The 20,777-nt window shown below is 39.0% G+C and overlaps 1 protein-coding gene across 2 annotated transcripts in view; it reads right to left on the reverse strand.

Moving 5' to 3' along the window:
* The window catches only part of Spopl (speckle-type POZ protein-like), a 50,643-nt gene extending 50,445 nt beyond the window's left edge, over positions 1 to 198 (reverse strand). Inside the window, exon 1 of one of the 2 annotated variants that reach the window (XM_013030070.1) lies at positions 165 to 198. The gene's annotated coding sequence lies outside the window, so the exon portion shown is untranslated. The remainder of the gene's footprint in view (positions 1 to 164) is intronic. The other variant, XM_013030069.1, reaches the window with a different exon arrangement.
* Positions 199 to 20,777: the final 20,579 nt, after the last annotated feature.

A 20,777-nucleotide genomic window follows, 5' to 3' on the forward strand; every position in this document is an offset into this window, starting at 1 on the left:
CCTGCGGCCGCCCTCGCCTGCCACTTCCGGGCGTCCGACTCCACCGCCGGGTTTTGGGAATGGCTCGTTCCACCGGACGCGGGACGGGGCTGGGCGCCCGGTGCGGAGAACGAGGGTCCCGGGCTATGCCCAGCTGGAAAGCCTTCCCTACCCGAACAGCCCACCTGGGCCCCTCCAGCGCCATGGAGACGTGCGTGGCCGCTGTCGTCTGCGCGCCCCGGTCTGCCGAGCCAAAGGGGCAAGTTGTTGCTTAACTCTGAACAGCTGAAGCCGACAGCTGCGCGGAGGCCCGGGCGGCGACGGACGGCGGAGGCGCGCGTCGCTGTCCCGCGCCGGGGGATGCTGAGCGGAGGCCCGGTCTGCCGACGCCGGCAGCCCGCGCGGGCCCTGGGGTGACCGGCGCCGGCTGGGAAGAGGAGCCGTCCGGCCCCGTCAGCCACCTAGAATTTAAAGGAAGAAAGGGGGGCAGCGACGGAACTTTTTTCACTCAGCTCACAACAAGGAGACACACGTAGGATCTCACACCCCTAAGTGAATCTCTTCGGAGCTGTCCAGGGCCCCACCGTACGTGTGTTTCTGTTCGAGCTCCATTAGACTTCAGCTGCATCAGTTAACATTGATTTGTGTAAAGACTGGAGTTTGAGGACCTCAATGGGCAGAGGAAGCAGTCCGACCCTAGAGCCATCCCTCCCAAGCCCTGTCGTTTTCGTCCGCTTTTAGTTTAGTTTTGTGGGTTTTTTGTTGTTTCAGATAGGGCCTGAAGGTTTTTGGCCAGGCCAGCCTGAGACCCACATCGTCCACTTCCCAAGTACTGCCATTACAGATCTTTGCCATTACACCCAGATCATTAATCCACTCCTTCCCTAGAAAATGGAAAAAGGGGTTCAAATAGTATCTCCCTCTGTGTGGAGCACTGTACAATGCACAGACATACCATGTTTTGAGGGGTGATGGAGATGATAGGGATAGAGCCTTTTCCACCATTGATCTACATCCCCATGGTATGACATCTGTTTTTTCATTTGTTTGTTGTTTGCCGGTCCAGGGCTTCAACTCAGGTCCTGGGCACTGTCCCTGAGCCTTTTTGTGCTCTACCACTTGAGCCACAGCACCACATCCAGCTTTTTCTGAATACTGTAGTTCATTGGAGATAAGAGTCTTGTGGAATCTTCTGCCATGGCTGGCTTCCAACCATGATCCTCAGATTTCAACCTCCTGAGTCAATAGGATTACAAGCATGAACCACTGGCACCTGGCTTGTGACATCTCTTTTACATGCACTCAAGTTCATGGTAGAAATTATCTCCTTTTACATGCAAAACACTCATAACCAGAAAAACATTAACATCCGAAACATACTAGAATTATAAATAAGAACAGACAGAAAAGCTCACTTCAAATTAATATAAGGCAGTCTTATTCCGGTATTTAAGAAACACATTCTTAGAATATAATCATTTCTAGAAGTTTAAAGAAAGCCATACAATCAGACTTTCCAGTTGCCTTGGGAAGTCTGGGTGTGGTAGCACATTTCTTTAATCTTAGGCAGGTGTCTGTGGAAGGATCAGAATCCCAAGCCAAGAGGATGAAGTTAGCAAAGGGCCCTATCTGAAGAACAAACTCAAAGCAAAATGACTGGGGGCATGGCTCACATGGTGGAACACATGCAGATAACCTGGAATTGCATTGTTAGAATGTTTGTGCAGATCAAGGAGCTCAAAAAAAACCCACAAAAACAACAATAAAATCCAACTGTGGAAATGAACACTGAGGAAAAGGGAAGAGGAAATATTAGTGCAAATATTTTTACCATCTCCAAATCCCAACTAAGGAAAAATTAAAGCTGCCATATTCATTGTGGCTGTGTATTAACTTCATAGTATGTCACCAACTTTTACATGACCTTTTTGATCAAACCTTTTCTTATATAAACCCATCTGTGTTATAATAATCCTTTTTTTAACCACTAATCAAATATTATTACACACCAAGTGAAAGTTTGGATACATCAACAACTAGGATAGGTTGACAGATACTATACTTGTTGATTTATAAATGGCCACAATAAGAGGTCTTAATTGTTTCTCAGTGTGTTCCAGTACAGACTTTTTCCTAACTTTGATCTTGCCCTAAGTGTTACAATATACCATATTTTTTCTCCTTGCAGCATTCAATAACCTTATCCAGTAATAAAGTGATAAAATAATGAAGTACTACTAAAGAGTACAGGGCTGGCAAGTAATACTAATAAAAATGTGTTTGACTAATAAAATAAAAGGTGAATGCTGGATTACCAATCCATGAAGAACTACCTTTCTTTGAGTTTTCCATTTACTGAATACCTATTGAATACCTAGCCCATTACAATATGCTTTCCCTTTTTTGGCTACCATAAGAAAAAATATAAATAGATCCCTAAATAACAGTCTGTCACTAGTGAAAATCTTAGTGTGCCATCAGTGTAATATCAGGCTGTTACTTTTCCTCCTCTTAAAATTTCTCCTACAGAACCAAACTCAGCCCTATTTTTGTAAGTTCACACTTGTGATCCGATATTTGAAAATGACATTTGGCTTCTGTAATTAATGTGAAAGGAAAGAAAAGGACAACTCATTTGGAAATTGTGTTTATAAATTTTAGGCCTTTTACATAGAAGAAAACGCTAAAATCCATGTTTCGTAACTTTTTTCGCAATTTGTCATGCACAAAATTTCATTTACTTTCCCTACGTTTCCATTTCCTTCTACATTTCTGGCTTTTTACTATTCTGGTGAATTTCTAGTCCTGTGGGGATTTGTCAGGTCTACTGTAAGGGATATATGTTTTTTGTTTTCCTTCTGTCACCATATGAAGAGTAAGGGTATCCTGCCATTGTAATGGCAGATCAGTACATTTTTATAGCCAGTGAATCAAATACCAATTTTAATCAGGTTTAAAATATTCTAAGGTGGTTAGAATGCTAGTAATTCTAGATTCTGGGCCATTAAATGCCTGAAGGTTTAGAAATGACCATTTTTCAGCTAGGGGAATATATTATGCTGGAAAAATCTTGGTCACCTTGCTGTTAATTCCCCATTAACAATGCAGTAGAAGAAAAAACAAATGTATATGTATATATAAACATAGATTTCATTTTATTTATATATAGGTATATAATATATTTTATTTATGTACACATATTTACATATATCTTCTGTAAGATTTTCCAAAGATTCCACATCTCCTAAGCATTCCCTAAGGGCCAGCACCTAAGTTACTTACCATAATTGGAAATCTTTGACTATCCCAGAATCTATATGGTCACGGTTGCCATAATATATCCTGAAATTTCTCTATTAGTCTTTCTCTCTTTTCCTGGTGCCCTGGCTGTGCTCCTTCTCTACTCTCAGGTATCCTGAGAAATTGCAGTTGACTCTGGACCCCAGAGATTGCCCCAAGGAATCCCAGAGCTCTCCAGACACAGGTCACCAAGCTTGCAACAGCCCTAACTGACTCAGTGCAGCTGCCCCATCTCCTCCTCTTTGTTTATTTTTAACTTTTTTATAATCTATACTTTTTATTTACTAAAGTTAATCTTATTTATTTTTTATTGGGAAATACAATTCAGTTTAAAGCAACAAATGTAGATAATTGCGATTTACATAGATCCCAGCAGAGTTAACATCTCCCAAAACGGTAGCACAATATCATGGTCAAAATAATAACTATATATGCCTGAGACAAGCAGAAACAGTCAGATAACTTGATAGTAGGCGAAATGAACTCCAAGATAAGGACTCAAATGAGTTTTCTTTCTTGCTATTGTTTCTAACATATTGATAAGATGATTTCTTTGTTGCTTTGTATGTCCCTTCCCCACGGTATAACCCCTGTTTTCACTGTATTTGATGTTGGTATACTTTGGGGAGGGGAAGGAAAAAAATTGTTTAAATAGGGATACAGGTGGACCCATTGCAGCAATGAGATGTACAAGATATTATGTGGAAAAACAAACTTTACAATTTGGCGTGGGCCGGGGGAAGGGGGGGATGATGGGAAGAGATGGGAAGGGAAAACAAAGGAAGAGGCAACAATGCTTGATAAGAAATGTACTCATTACCTTGCTCATGTAATTGTAACCTCTCTGTACGTATTTTCTTTTTCTTTTTTTTTGGGGGGGAGGGTCTGGTCGTGGGGCCTGAACTCTGGGCCTGGGTGCTGTCCCTCAGCTCTTCAGCTCAAGGCTAGCACTCTATCATTTGAGCCACAGTGCCACTTCCGGCTTTTTTCTTTTTGCTTATGTGGTGCTGAGGAATCGAACTCAGGACCTCAGGCATGCAAGGCAAGCACTCTACCACTGAGCCACCTTCCCAGCCCATCTGTACAGTATTTTCACAATAAAAAATATTGAAAAAAGAAGGAAGAGGGGGGGAAGAATATGGATGTTATAGAATCAGAATGCAGAAATTCCTTCCCTAATTTTGCTCAGTTATCTCAATGTCTCCAGAGCAATGTGTGGAGGCCTACCCAAAGAGAGACACCCTTCTCCTTTTCACAACACCTGGTTGTGAAGAATTTATTTAAACTTCTGACTCTGCCCTGTAGGCTGTGTGGCCACTTTCTCCTCCAACATCCCCTTCTCCCCCCAAAAATTGATGCCACTTCACCTCACTTGCCTCTGAAGTTGACTCAAACAATGGCAGCACCTTCTCTTATTTATCTGGATACACAAAGGGACCCTACCTTCAAAGTAATTATCTCTGATTGATATTCACTCAAACTCAGGCTCCAAACTGCCTACAGAGGCATATATAATTAAGCTGTGTTCCGAACTAGCAACCTAGCTGTCTTAAGTTTGTGAGGTCTTCCTGAGTTTGTCTTACAGCCAATCAGACACTAAATGAACCTTGGTTCCTTGGAATCTCTTAGCTGGTGTGATCTTTGATTGGCTGATTTTCTGCTACTCTCTCTCCTAGTTTTACTCACTCCTCATTTCCCTTCTGACACCTCTTTGGTTTAGAAACCAAGCCCTGCTGTCACACTTTTGTCAGTTCTGCATTCATACCACTACACAACAATGAATGGCCAACTGCCTCCAGATGGTTCTCTCTGCTATTCAGAATGGTTTTCTGCCAACCAGTCTGCAGGGTTGGAAGCTCTGGTATGGCCGCTTCCAAAATTAGAAATCAGTGTGCACCATCCCCAGGGGCACTGTGCCTACACTTACCAACACTCAAACAAGCCAGGCTTCGCAGCTATCCCAGACTCACTTCTCAGTCCTCCTCCTCCCCCGCCCCTCATGTTTCTGGTCATAAAGATTTGAGCTTTTCCTTTCTACTCATCTACTCTTTTCTAGCCCAGCCTTTCTAGCATAATGCTGATCCTCCCCACATGAACAACAACAGGTAAAATAAGTTCTAGGCAGGGGCTGCATAAAGCCTGGCTTTATTTTCTCAAGCCTCATCACAGGCTGTCAAACGCTGGGACATGGAGCCATATCCTACATGAAAAGTACACTGTTTTGTTATGAAAAAAGTTAGAGATTTATACAATTCCCCTCTTGCAATATTAACTAACTTCACATTACCATTTTCTTTGCATTTTAGACCCCAAACATTTTTTTTTTCTTCAGCTCTCAAACAACTTGATAACTTATGGGCCCTGTGCATCAAGAAACTGAGCCTTAGAAGATTAAAGGGGAAAAAAAAGAAAAGCTCTGGGAAGGAAAAAGGAAGGTTAGTGGTACTTCCCTTGGCCCTGTGCCCATTATCATCTAAATGTCTTGCTTAGTTGTTCATCTGAGAGTCTCCTTAGCCTGACCTCCTACCCTGGCTACACATTTTTCAACATAGCATTCACTGTATTTCCCAGGCCAACTGACCAGCAAGAACAGCAGCAGTACATTGCCAGCTTCTGGGGTCCTTTGGACACCTCTCATTCTTTACTCCAGGAGACTGCTCACCTCTCCTTCTTTGCCCCAAGAGACTGCTGATTTGCAATACCAATTTGCTTGACAGAATGAGAAATGGAGATGTTCTTTTCAAAATGGATACTCTCTTAAATCTGCAGCTTACTTAAGCTGCCTGCCCCTCTCCCTAGCCAGAGGAGTTGAGCCAGGTCCAGTTCTGCATATTGGATGCTTCAATCCTATCCTGTCTGCTGGAATTTGCCAGCTAAGCCCACTTGTGTCCAAAGCTACCAGGATCTATACCTTACATTTCCCTCCATAAGTGCCTGCTCACATTTCTCTGTGCTTAAAAGCATTTAAAAGCATTTAAAAATGTGTCTTTCTTTTAAGGGGGTGGGAATGGGGAAAGATTTCATGCCTGGCCTTCATACCCCATCACTGCTTCCAGCAGTTTTCTTGATCTGTTAGTACACAGACCCATAATATACAAGAAAGTCAAAATGTTTCCAGCAGCCAGCCCAGATCTTATCTCTTCTATTAACTGTTACTGAGTTACTCCTTTAGCACTTTACTTTCCAGGATTTCTATGGTTTTTAAACTAGTGATTGCACAATTTTCAAAACATAATGTTAAGGAGTTTATGAAAATCATACAATCACTAGTTTAAAAACCATAGAAATCCTGGAAAGTAAAATTATATTTTACATGTTCTGCCAGTAAATTGAGAAAGCCAGCAGCCATGTATTACAGCCTCTTTAGTCTCCTTGTTAATTTTTCCTCCAGAAAGAGAATTAAACTAGACTTTTAAAAAGTGTGTTCTATTACAGTTTGCAACTTGGAGAGGAAAGGTAATGAGTTTTTATTGCCATGTTGTCAAGAGTTCATCAACAATGTGCTTCTATTTTGACTCTAGGGCCTACTGGGTGTAAAGCAAGTATGTATAAATTCCAGCGTCTCTTCTCAACACCTATTTCACAATTATTATTATTTTTTGTCAGTCATGGGGCTTGAACTCAGGGCCTGGGTGCTGTCCCTGCTCAAGGCTAGTACTCTGCCATTTGGAGCCACAGCCCCATTTCCTGTTTTCTGATGGCTAATTGGAGATAAGAGTCTCTCAGACTTTTCCTGCCCTGGCTGCTTTGAACTACCAGACCTCAGCCTCCTGAGTAGCTGGAATTACAGGTGTGAGCCACCAGAGCCCCACTATTTCACTATTTTCTTGCATTTGTAAAATGTATCTAAGTTGTAGACACTCAATTCTAATGTTACTGTGCTTCTTTTGATCAATTTCCCTCTTTGTTTTGAGTTTACTTTTTATTAGCTTATTTGCTTGGTCTAGGTAAAACTAAAGACATCTTGTTACATTGGAACAAACATGGTTAAGGTCCTGAATATTTACTGGATACCTTAAACGAGTATGTGTTCTTCCATTGGCATCTTTTCATAGGATGAGGGATGACTCTGGCCTGTTTGCCTTGGGATACTTTTTGCCTTCTCTTCCTCTGCTTATCTCAGCTGACCCTGTGGGCTGTTATCCAGAGCCCTCTGTCAGCTGGCTTCCTGCAGGGTTGGCCTACAGGGGTAGTCAGGTGATTGGAGGGTGGAAGAAATCAGTGGATGCTCCCAGCCTCTTCCTGCCTTTGGCATGGTTCCCCCACAGCAACTGTGTCTCATCCAGGACTCCATCTCCTGTTGGAAAAGCCTAATATGGAATCAGCCTTGGGCTCTGGAAATACCATCTCCTCCTTCCCACCTGTTTAAAAGTATAATGGCTTCCTGTGGTTGCTAATCCCTGGATTCTTCTGTTTTTATTCATCACCCACACAATGGACTCCTTGTATTGAATTCTTCTTTTGGAAGACTGAATGGAGTGTGGGTTCTGTTTATGTGGATGGACTAGGCACATTTATCAATTTTATGTTTTCATTTACTGAGTTACTCCATCACTACTCTACTTTCTAGGATTTCCATGGTTTTTAAACTAATGATTGTGCAATTTTCAAAATATAACTTTAAGGAGTTTATGAAAATTGTACAATCACTAGTTTAAAAACCATAGAAATCCTGGAAAGATCCCACAGTGAGCCAGTAAAGTGAGAAAGCCAGCAGCCATGCATTACAGCCTCTTTTGTCTCGTTAATGTTTCCTCCAGAAAGAGAATTAAGGTAGCCTTTTAAAAAGTATGTTCTGCTATAGTTTGCAACTTGGAGAGGGTGAGTTTATATATACCAGGGTACCAAAATAAAATACAGTGTCAACAGAGGATAAAGAAGTCTGTGCTTGATATTTATGGTCCACCAAAAAAAAAATACCCTACCTTCTCCCATTCTCTCTAATTTTAGAGTGCAAGACATCTGTCTTCTGAGGTCACAGCCAAACTATGTAAAGTGATTTGGTTTTCTGTCTATCTATAGAGGTTTATTTATTTGTTTATGTATTTATTTTGAGGTAGGGTCTTACCAAGTATCCCAGCTGGCCTAAACCTCATGATTTTCTTGCCTCAGCCTCCCAAGTGCTGGGGTTATAGATATGTGCCACCATGTGTGACCTCTTTATGTTTATTTTTATTTGTTTGTCAGTTGTGGGGCTTGAACTCAGAACCTGGGCACTGTCCGTGAGCCTCTGTGTGCCCAAGGCTAGTGCTCTACCACATCACCACTTCCTGTTTTTGAGTGGTTAATTAGAGATAAGAATCTCATGGGGACTTTTCTGCCTTGGCTGGCTCCTGAGTAGCTAGGATTACAGGCCTGAGCCACTGGCACCTGACTTTTTATTTATTATTAAATCAATTTTATATAAAACCTTGCTTGTAGTTGTGGGTTTTTTGTTGTTGCTTTTTATTGTCGATCTTGTTTATTCATTTTTATTTTGTTTGTTTTACTTTTAAAGGTAGAACATGTTGGCCTCTCCTGAGTGTGCTGGGATTATAAATGTGCACCAGTAAGCTGAGCACTATGTAGTATTTGTAACAAGAATGTTACAACTGTAGGATAACCAAATGAACACTGAATTTTATTTTCATTCATAATTTGAGTCAATGTAACTAAGTTGGAATGTGTCAGCCTCTTCCTGGATAGCAGTAAGAAAAAAAAGAAAGATAACCACCACCGATCTATGGGCAAAAAAGAAAGAAAGAAAGAAAGAAAACATGCAAGGATTTTGTAAAAGATTAGTGCTAAGTGATGTAAGTGGCTATATTTTAAAAGAGTAAATAAGCCTAAATTATTTTTTCTTAAGCAAGTGTAATTTAAAAAAAATAAGCAACAAAGGTATTTGTCCTCTGAAATTTATACAGAAGTTTAATAATATCACATAGCTATAGTCTAATTCCATGGATTACCTGTTTCTGACTTACTGACTTTTGGAGCTGGGGAATTCTTTGCATTGGGGGGATACCCTGAGCATTATAGAACATTTTGTCATCATTCCTGACAGTAGCAGCAGTAGTGATATCAAAACATCTCTCATGGTGACAAATGTCCCTTGGGAGAAGGTGGAAACAGCCTCTGAGGGTGAAAACACTTATATACAAAATCTACTTGGAAAAAAAAATCACTTCATTTACTTTAAGATATCAGAGCAAATAATAAGTTAAAAGGGTTTGCCACTGAGTGACAGTGACTCATGCCTATTTTCCTAGCTACTCAGGAGAGTGAGATCTAAGAATCAGTTTGAAGCCAGCACAAGCAGGAAAATCCTTGAGATTCTTATTTCCAATGAACCACTAAAAAACAGAAAGGGAACTGTGACTCAAATGGTAAAGTACTAGAAAAGCTCAGGGACAGCTCCTAGGCCCTGAGTTCAAGCCCCAGGACACATGTCTGTGCATATGCGCACGCGCACACACATACACAAACACACACACACACACGTACACACACACAAACACACACACACACACACACGTTTGCCATTTCAAAAATTTCTGAGACCCATAAACCTCACAGTTAAAGTCAATGGGCACTGTCACAGCAGTGATCTGTGTTTCAAAGTATTTATTCTGGACAGGGTTATCTTCTAGACTGCCTACCCAACATGAGCTTTCTTCTTTGTATAATTAATATCTTGTGTCATTTTTATTAGATATTAAAAACAACATTTTTATCTGACTATTGTATGTTGAAATTCTTTGACTCCCTTTAAAAGGCAAGGAAACTGAATATTAGTAGGAGCATGTATTTTGCTCATAACATGACTCAGATATTCTGAGTCTGTACTTGTGTAGACTACTTGGAGGAATTAGAACTTTATGAGCATCATAGCAAGCTATATTATATAGAATCCTACATATTATTTTTGTTCCTAATATGATACACTTAGCTGCCACTGGGAACTGGAAACAAGACCATAACCATTGAAAGCTGTAAATTGTTATATTTAAAACACTAATCCCACCTCTCCAACATGTCTCTGCCAGCTTCTATCAACAGGTTTCTAAGACTAGTTTCCCATTTCCAGCCCAGCCAGCTTTCTTCCTAGCTTAAGAAAATATTGACCAAAGCATGTTGCAAAACAAGTGAAACTGGTTGTAATAAATGGGTTGTTTTGGCTGGGAAGACAGAAGAGATGCACTGTCTTGACATGAGTGGATGCCTAATCTTGGTGGATAGGTCTTTTTAAGATGGTAAAAGAATACTCATTGTTTTAGGAAAAGCTCACTCGCTTCCTCATTTATGATTTTGTATTGCCATGGTTAAAATTCCTGTGAGAGCCTATGACCTCATTGGAAGGACTTATTAACATTAATAATAGTAGCCTATAGTTATTAATACTATATGTTCTTGGTTTTAAAGATACTTTGGTTATAAACAAAACTGATAAAATTACAAAACAAAAGCATACAAGTACTGCTGGTGAGAGTTTAGGATTTAGACAATGGGATTAAGTTGGGCTAGAAAGTTAGGACTTTTTTGTAGTATTGCTTTTAGGTAACTTTGAACAGTTGCTTCCTCTCCATTTCCATACCATTTCTTCCTCTTATTTCATACTGTATCTGGCATATACTTTCTGTTTCTCAATCCCTTGTGTAGATATTTGGATCTATAGACTCTGCTTAAATTGAATTTGGCCCAGTGTCCTAACTTAAAAATGAATATTCTTCAACAGAATTCTTGTTTCTGGAAGAGGAATTCAATGGTATTACTTTCCCTATTTGTTTTGTAAGGTTTAAGAAAAAAAATTTAAATGGTGTAAATATACAGAGAAATGATCTAAAACCAAATCTCTCATTCAAATCCTAAATATATAAATATAAGAGGTAAGTTATTGATTATTAGATATTTCAAAAGTCCTGCCTGCTACCACTGATGAAGATTTAGCCAACATAGAGTAATGAGGAAAAGATCTACCTTTCATCTGCATCAAACAAACAAAACCAACCAACAGAAAAGCAAATTAGAAAGACAATATACAAAATAATTTTCAAGGTACTTGATATTGAGCAATAGACAGTGTTTTTTTTAATTTAAGAACAATTCAGCAAAATAGAATTCCAGTTTATTGTTGCTCAACATTCTTTCACACATCAAACAGGCCAAAAAATAAACAGCAATTTCATAGATTTAAAAAAAAAAGAAACCCTTTCTATTTGGCCTTCTTAGCCATCTCATACAAAGCAACTACTTTATAGTACAGCTAAATACATACACAATAAAAGTTACTATAATTCTGGAATAAGATTTGTTGTTTTTGCTTTTGTCTTTTTACAAGGTTTTTTTTTTCTCCTTTGAGATGACAATGAACATGGTCACAATACAAGAAGTCAGAAGCAGGACAGAATGTACTGAAGGCTGGTTTGGTTATCTGAGATCATTAAAAATGGCTGACCCCTAACTATGTACAAAAATATAAAATGTAAAAAAATACAAACAAAAAGGGCTTTTGAAGTTTAGGTATTTTCTTCTCGTGTTGCCAATTCTGGTTGTGGTTTCGGTGGCGTGGTGGGGAACTTGGTGATGCTGCCCTCAGAGGGGCTGGGGGGGGGCGGTACAGGAAGGGGGTTCTGTACTTGAAGGTAACCACGTTTAGATTCTGAGAAGTGGAGGACGAATAGGTCACGGAGGCCTGTTTTTAGGTACTGTTTCTTTTTGCTGTCCAGTCATCCTCACCAGTCTTCTGCTTCTTAGTACTAACATCATCATCCTTATCCTCTTCCGTTGCCCGTGTGCCTGTAGCTTTCTCATCTTCATCTCCATTCTCCTCCTCACCATCACCTTCCTCCTCCTCTCACCACCTTCTCCTTCATCATCTACCTCATTGTCAGTCTCCAGCTCCCTATTTTTCTGATTAGCATTCCCCTAGTCAGGGGCCTGTCTTCCATTCTCTGCCTCCTCCACAGCTTCATTCTTCTTCAAGGCCTTGGGGGTGATCTCCCGGCTGGGCCCACAGCTGCGTCTCTGGGGGCACGCAGGTGATCAGGTGCAGGGAGGAAAAATGAAAGCCAGAGTTCCCCGGACTCTGGAGAGAAGGCTGCTTAGTCTGCAGTGGCTGAGGAGGCTCGTGGGGGAGGATGCTGCAGTGACCTGGACCCAGGAGCAACGCAAAAATACCTGGGCAGACAGTGATTTTTGAGAGATAGGAAAGAGGAAATGAGGCCTACATTTGCCTGAGCTTACTAACCTGAGAGTTTTCAAGCCATCACATGAAAGTATAAGATCAAAGGAGTGAGAACGTTATAGGCTAAAAAGAACTGCCCAAGGAGAACCCTAGATTTCTCAGTATGGACCCTTGTCACATTCTGGGCACTGTCAGCCTATGAGGAAAACGCATAATTCAGATACATTGAGCAGAGTACTAACAAGAATCTCCCCCCAACCAGGAGAAAAGTTAGCCATTGCCTAAGAACTGCCTCCAATATGGAAAGACCTAAAAGAAACCAAACTTTCTAAGTAATTGAACATCATCCCGAACAAAGCAGAGGAAGATTTATAAGAATGCAAAAGTATCCAACACCCGGAAATGTAAAATTCACAAAGCATGAAGCTTTGAAAGATTATAAAATGTGGAGACATAGGAAAACATAACCCAGTTGGGGAGACTGATACATCAATCAATGCTGGATCAATCAATGTTGATACAGAAGATACAATTAACAGAGAATGTAATTAAAACACTTTGTGACTATATGCTTAGGTTCATAAAGCTAAGTGGACAAATATGTTTAAAAGACTCAAATGCAACTTCTAGAGAAGATGAATAAAGAGAGAAAGGGTGGACAAATCAGGTACCTATGTGAAAATGGAACTAGGTAATGTGAGTGGATGGATGGGATTGGGACAGATATGAGAGAATGATGGAATGGTTGACATTGATCAAGATGTACTCAGACTGGTATATTAAACTGAAACTCTGTACAATCACTTAAAGACAATTTAAAAAATTAAAAAGAAGGGCTGGGAAGGTGGCTCAATGGTAGAGCGCTTGCCTTGCATACCTGAGGCCCTGGGTTCGAGTCCTCAGCACCACATAAGCAAAAAGAAAAAAGCTGGAAGTGGTGCTGTGGCTCAAGTGGTAGAGTGCTAGCCTTGAGCTGAAGAGCTGAGGGACAGCACCTAGGCCCAGAGTTCAGGCCCCATGACTGGACCCAAAAAAAAAAAGAAAAGAAAACTACAATGTATCAGATGAAATAGTCACTATTACATTAGATTTAAGATGATTCATGTAGATATTGTACCTATTAGATGTAGTATCTACTTATACTATCAATATCTGTAGTGGATATATAATTCATTAGGAAGTTTGATGTCAGAGAAGTAGAAACTATCCCAAAGACAAGAGAGAAAATTATCCAAAAGAAAAAAAGAGCACCAGTGAGTTTGTGGGACCTCTTAATGAGGAGGGGCTCAGGTAGCTAAAGAGAAATAATATCCAACGATGACTTGCCAATCCAAGTCATAGAAGATTGATCAAACCCAAGCATCACAAGACACTATGCTGGAAATGAACTTTACAACTTAGGGGATGGAGGAGGGGTGGTCAGGAGGGGAAAAATGGGAGAAAATGAGAGAGGGAGTAACACTGTTCAAAAAGAAATGTATTCATTACCTTACTTATGTAATTGTAGCCCCTCTGTATATCATCTTTACAATAAAATTTAAAAAGAAAAACATGAAGAAGGAAGTAGAGGTGTCCTGAAGTGGTAGAGTGCCTTCGTACTGGCACAAAACAGAGGCGGGGGCTCATCAAATAATCTAAACTCAATAATAAAGGAATAATTAAGAGGATACAGAGTTAAATAAAGGGTGTGTAAGAGACTGTATCATTTTCTTGCCTGGTGAACATTTTCCCTAGTTTATCATATTAAAATCAATCCTTGCTAAGACTTCCATCTCATAAGACTCTGCTTGGTGTAAGACACCTTCAAATTCTTTTCATGTATGCTTCTCAAGTTTCTTGATTTTCCATGGTAACTGGGAAGCAGTTACCATGTGATGAATGATTGGGAGGCCTGAGCTTTGAGTTGAATTCTCCAAAAGTATGGAAAACATTCACCTTTGGAACTTTTCCTGTTAGCCACAGTGGAAGGTTTTTTTACCTCTCCTACTCCACAGACTGCCCCTGTCTCCCCACCCAAACTGGTCATCTTGGTGAAAACAACTGAATGAGGAGAAAGAAGGGAGAAATGACCTGTTCCAGATATTCTGGGTCACGAGTCACTTTTCTCATTTTCTGAGTAACTCAGATGTAATCCAGAGTTTGGAAAACATGAAGTCAACTGGATTCTAAATGGCATGTGACTGAGACTTACAGTTGCTTCTCTGTCTGGCTCTCCCTGGACTTGTTCCACATAATGCTAAAACTCTGAAAGTTTGCCTAATTCTCCTTTCCTATAATTCTCGCCCTCTTCAGTCTTGCTTTAGATGTAGGTCATTTTCCTCATTTGGCTGATGCATCAATACCTTTAGGGGTGGGGATGGATCATGTCTTACTCCTTACAGGGGCTGATCCATCTTCTCTCAAAGCCCAGACACCATATGGTCAAGGGTATGGACTGATGCCTTCTTCCCTTCCACAACCCAATTTAGCTCATGGCCTCCAGGCTGCTTATGTGTACATTAAGCTACTGTGCAAGAATATTAGCATGGTTGGAAAGACTACAGAGGGAATTGCAGTCTACAAATCTTCCTGTTCAAACTTTTTCTTTATTTCCTATAAATGTTTCAATGTACTTAAAACTGGGACCTCAGTATTATCCTAACTAATTGCTACTGAAATTTAATAATTATAACCTCGTTAATTCTTTGGGTAAAGACATTAACTAAAAAGGCAGAAGAGCTCTCTCCGTGGGTAATGCCCTGGATTGATTGACATTTGGGTTTTTATGATGGGAGGCTTCATCCTCTGAAATTAACTCTTGGCGATCTCATTAATACCATCATTACCACGCTTACTAAGGCATTTAAATATCCAATTCTTTTGACTGTATGTCTTTCCATTTCTTATCTTGCCTGATTTCAGAAATCATGCTTCTTAAAGTCATGAAAAGCTAATTTTTGTTATATATGAAGAGGTGGAGCTGGCTACCAGTGGCTCACACTTATAATCCCAACTATTTTGGAGGCTGTGATCAGAGGATTGTGGTTTGAAGGCAATCTAGGCAGAAAATCCACAACTCTGTCCAATTAATCAGCAAACAGCTGGACTAAAGGCATCATTCTGGTGGCAGAGCACCAGCTCTGCACAAGCAAGCTCCGTGAGAAAACGAGGACCTGAGTACATGCCCAGTACTGGTATGCAGACACACAGACATGCACACAAATACACATGCAAACACATTTATATATATATAGAGAGAGAGAGAGAGAGAGATAAAGAGCTTATAAAAGATTTCTTTGTACAGTTAATATAATAATTTATGTTAAATTAATAATTTAAGAGAGATTTTAAAATACTTTCTAAGATCAAAGACTAAATTACTGGTATAGATCTAGTATCTAATTTCTGTCTTGGCAGTTTTTTTCTCTCAGTTAGTACCGACTTCGAGAACCCATTTTATTGTGTGTGTGTGTGTGTGTGTGTGTGTGTGTTTGTGTGTGTGTGTGTGTGTGTGTGTGTATACCAATATTTGGGCTTGAACTCAGAGCCTTATGTTCTTGCTAGGCTTTTTCACTCAGAGCTGGTGCTCTACCACTTGAGCCACAGCTCCACTTTAAGTTTTTTCTTGGTTAATTGGAGATAGAAGTCTTATACACTTTATTGCCTAGGCTGACTTCAAGCAGTGATCTGCAGATCTGAGCATACTGAATAGCTAGAATCTCACGGTTTTTATGCTTTATAACTGACAATTTCATTAGATTTTTTTACCCTTTAGGAAACTTACTCTTTATGAAACCAGACTGTATTTAAGTATCTGTTAATATAGTCTTTTATTTTAAGTGATTCTAATTTAGCACCCTACTAAAAGTATATGGGCTGTGTGTCTAAACTTTATTTAAATGGGATGTGAAAGTTTACAGTATTAGAAGTATGTTAGGTTAACTCATATAAAGTGATCAACAAGTAGTCAGTCTCTTTTTTACACAATGTACATGGAACTAAGTGAACATTATTGTGTGTATGAGATGCACTTGTAAGATGGGACACAGGTCCATTTGTATTGCTGACACTGTCTCCCTAACTTCTAAGAGATTTAATGTTTTCATTTTTCAGTGTCTCACATCTATTATCTTTCCTGACTAAAGTTCTAAAGTCTACCTACTTTGCATGTAAATGCTGAAGAGATAGATAGAGAGCTAGGTGATAATGACATCTGTTTATATATGATGTGATTTTTGTTGGCATCTTGAAATACTCAATGTATTTAAGTTCTCCAATAATAAGTTTCTTAAACATAAGGCAGTAGCACTTAATTGAAAGGATTGAACAGTGATCAATCTCAGAGTATATCTGTAATAAGTACATCTACTTTGACATTAATTTACTCTAATAGCAAAGTAAAATAATGCATATACCCTTATATTAGTATATATATATATATGTGTGTGTGTATAAAAGTGTACCTCACACATACACACATACATATATTGTTGGTACGATATGTGAGCTTTAGTGTATAGTTAAAAGACAAAAAGGAGACATTAGTGATGCTATTAGCATGCCATCCATCATAATTATTATCCTAAAATGTTGTATGCAATAAAAAGAACTAAACAGTTTTGTCAGATGCTAAACATTTACAGCTTTAACAATGTCTGTTGTAAATGCTTTTGTCATCTCCAGTTTACATCCTTTATGAGATGTATAGTCAAATTCATGGAAAAGTGTTCTAGCAATAATTATATTTCAAGTATTGTTTTCTTTAAACATTTGTTTCATTGGCTTTGTTTTAAATTTTCCTTGCAGGACATTATTCCTCTTGTCTATTACAGAGCAGACAAAATTAAACTTTTAAAAAAAAGTCAGCATACCTCAAGAACTCTCCTAAACAGGCTTAAAATTGGCAAATAAAGAGAGAGGGCCTGGTAGACACTGACTAATCCTGTCTTTCACTTCTCTATAGTTGGGGAATTCCCATCACACCAGCTGGGGCAACGTATCTAGCAATAGAGAACAACTAAAGACAAATCAGACAGAGGTTGGTTAGCACATGTCATCAGACAAGAGTATTTTGAGAAAGGAGGAAGTTGCAGAATACATGGGCGTGATGGCACATACTTATAACCCCAATGCTTGGGAGGCTGAAATAGGAAAATCATGAGTTTGAGGCTTGTCTGATATGCATAACAAGTTTCAGTATAATAAGACCCTGTAACAAAATTCACAACAAAGTAGTCACCTGCCAGGCACTGGTGGCTCACACCTGTAATCCTAGCTACTAACGAGGATCATGGTTTGAAGCAAGCCCAGGCAGGAAAGTCCATGAGACTCTTATCTCTAATTAACCACCAGAAAAATGGAAGTAGCACTGTGGATCAAAGTGGACATCCTTGAAAGAAAAAGCTCAAGAACAGCGCCCAGTCTCTGAGTTCAGGTTCCATGATGACCTACAAAATAAAATAAAATGGAGTCACCTCTGCCATATTTCTCTAAAACCTTAACTAAAGTCAAGAGATTACGAAGAATAAATTAAATAAGTAAGTTAACTCGCTATTTAATTCTTAGCAAGTAAACCTACCCCATTATGATACCTCAATCATTAGCTATTATCTTGGTTCTGTTTTTGCAAGGGGTTAACAACATTCAATCTGATGCTAGAAATAGACAAGGAGACTAATACAACTTTTTGTTTTCCTTCGCTTGGTGGACAGTGTCATATTCTACACTTATTGCCTTAGAAAAAAGATTAGCAACTAGAAACACCTTTGTAAGGGAATTAGGTTCTCAACCGAGCTGAGCTTTGGACCAATATGCAGGTGCTTTTAATTTCTTGGAATCTGCAAGATACTGAGTCTCAAAAATACCCATAGGTCTCCGAACAAAATATAAAATTTCGCAGGCATATTGTAACACCAGGGCAACTAACACTTGTCCCTTGGGGGAAAAAGGTGTTCTCAATATCAGGGCCTCCTCAAAATCAGACAAACATTAACTTAAAGCTTACCTATAAACATCTGGATTATATAGGATTTGGATGCCTAGCCTTGGGGTAATAACAAATCATCTTTACAAAGCAACATCTTTATGTTTGCAACGTAATTGCAAATAGTTACACTAAACTGCAAACCAACAAGAACACCAACAAAAACCCTTTTAAAACAAAAAGTTTATGATATCTGCCCTAATCCTAAGAATTCCAAATATAGATAATAATATTATTCTATATGTAACTAAAAGGAAAATCATAACATGAAAAATTCTTCATCAAAGATGGGAAAAAAATTCCACAGCCTATGTCTTATTTTAAGACAAGATGCCATCAAAGCCAAAGACATGTATCTTGGATTCACATTCAAGAATAATAGCTACTTCTCTTCAGTTTTTATAGAAAAAGTAGAAATAGCCAGATTCAAGTACTGAATAATCTTGTAATTTTATTTCTATGTGTCATTAAAAGACTTAACAAGTCAACCTCCTCCCATAGAAGACACTTGGTATTCAACTAAAACATGAAATGAGGATTATCTAGCTATTACTGTATGAAATAGACAAGATAAGAATCTAACTGCCATCTTCATAGCAACAACTAGAATTATTTACTATGCCATTTCTGTGGATGGTGATTAAATTTATAGACTGTATTTTATTAATATTTTCTTCTTAAAACCTCACCAACTTTATTCATATATAGGAAACACTCTATCTATCTATCTATCTATCTATCTATCTATCTATCTATCTATCTATCTATCTATCTATCTATCTATCTATCTATTATCTAGTGTGCTGCTCCTGCGGCTTGAACTCAGGGCCTGAGTGCTATCCCTGTGCCTCTCTTCTCAAGGCTAGTGCTCTACTACTTGAGCCACAGCACCACTTTTGGCTTTTTCTGAAGAGTTCATTGGGGATAAGAATCTCATGGACTTTCCTGCCCTTGACTGTCTTAGAACCTCAGTCCTCAGATCTCAGCCTCCTGAGCAGTTAGGATTACAGGCATGAGTCACCAGTACCCACTACTATTTTTATATTTAAACATGGATGTTACTAATTCTCTTTTAACTTCTCTTTTGGTATTAAAACAAAACACCAAAGAAAAAACCAATTTGATAGCATCTGGTCCTGATCTTGGCAGTCTGTCAATTAAGAATTTATGTCACCTCCTAAATTAAATAGGGAATTTCCTAGGTAAGACAAGAATTGACTCTCAGCACAAAGTAGCTACAGAAAAATGAACTGTTGACCTTTTGTATCCCTTTTAAGAGAGCTAATTTATTTGAGGAGGAAGAAATGAGGAAGAATAAATATCTATGTGAGACAGGGGACCTAAAAATAACAAATATTAAAAGGTCCACAAAACAAGGAAAAACCGAAAAGCCAGAGCAACAATTCTGATTTTCATCTGCCTTCTACTTTGAGATATTAAGAAGCTACACACTTTTCATTAATGGGTCAAGAAAGGGAATTGGAAAAGATGTCAGGCAAAGGGAAGTTCTAAAATTCACTTATTTTCTCTGTGTTTTTGTAAGCCTAGATCACATCTGTACATTTAAAAGTGACAAACAGGGCTGGAATGTAGCTCAGTGGCAAAGAGCTCGCATAGCAAGTGCAATATCCTGGGTCCATTCCCTAGGACAAAAAAAGAAAAGACAAAAATACAGTTAAAAAAGTAATAGAACTTTCCTTAACTACACAGAAATATATCTATGATGATTAGGGGTTTCAAGACCATATGACAATCTATTCCCTAGGTTAGAAAGTATACAGATTGCAGTTAAGTAACAATATTTTAAGTCCATATTCATATTTCTTTTATGGTAGCAGGAAATGTTTCTCCCTTTTATTGCCATCTCTCCCTACCTTATTCTATGTTACTAAAATAAATCCTTGCTAAAAGGTCAAACAGAACTCTGAAGCTTGTCGAATATGATAGTGACATCAGATTTTTAAAACTGGAAATAATACAAAAGACAATATAGTGCAGTAACATCACTAAAATAATAAAAGGAATAAAACTTTGTCAGCCTAGAATTATATGTCCTGATAAAATACAACCATGTGATGGACCTATAAAAGCGGAACAAATTCATTAACACCAGATACATAGTATGAGAAAAGGGGAAAACATTTTTTTCACACACAGACACACACACACACACACACACACACACAGATGAAAATATGGAGAATAGACACAAAGAAGCCAGGTGCTGGTGGCTCACACCTGTAATCCTAGCTACTCAGAAGGTTGAGGTCTGAGGATCAGGGTTCCAGCCAGACCAGGCAGGAAAGTCCATGAGTCTCTTATCTCCAACTAAGAATCAAGGGAGGAAAAGCCAGAATTGGAGCTGTGGCGCAA

The sequence above is a fragment of the Dipodomys ordii genome, unplaced genomic scaffold (genome assembly GCF_000151885.1).
Source record: "Dipodomys ordii isolate 6190 unplaced genomic scaffold, Dord_2.0 Scaffold126, whole genome shotgun sequence".
NCBI classification, from domain to species: domain Eukaryota; kingdom Metazoa; phylum Chordata; class Mammalia; order Rodentia; family Heteromyidae; genus Dipodomys; species Dipodomys ordii.